Raw genomic sequence first — 449 nt, 5'->3', positions numbered from 1 at the left:
AGGCTACAAGGTGCGACTCCTTAAATGAACACCTCAGGCAAATGGACTCTTGATCAGCTCATGCAGATTTCTCCATCACAAGAAATGGCAGCTCCGGGATGCCAGATCCTCAGGCCAAAGCCACGGAGTGATCCTAGATGCCTTTGTCTTTCTCACGTCGCACATCAGTCTGCCGGGGAATCCTGCTGGCGCCGTCTTCACGCGTAGGACACGAAGGTTGGCTCCATCTGCGTATCCACATTCCAACTGCTTCTCACCAACTCCTCTGCTGCCGTCACCATTTAGGCCGCCATCCGTCATGTGCATTTTTGCAGTAGCCTTCTGACGGATACCCTGTCTCCATCCTTGCCTGCAATAATCTATTCTAAACACAGCAGCTGGTGTGAGCCCAGAAAAAAATGTCTAGTCAAGTCTCTCTTCTGCTGTAAGACACCCCATAGCTTCCCACC

The sequence above is a fragment of the Pteropus vampyrus genome, unplaced genomic scaffold, assembly GCF_000151845.1.
Source record: "Pteropus vampyrus isolate Shadow unplaced genomic scaffold, Pvam_2.0 Scaffold6, whole genome shotgun sequence".
Lineage (NCBI taxonomy): Eukaryota > Metazoa > Chordata > Mammalia > Chiroptera > Pteropodidae > Pteropus > Pteropus vampyrus.
Note: the sequence above shows the minus strand (reverse complement) of the source record.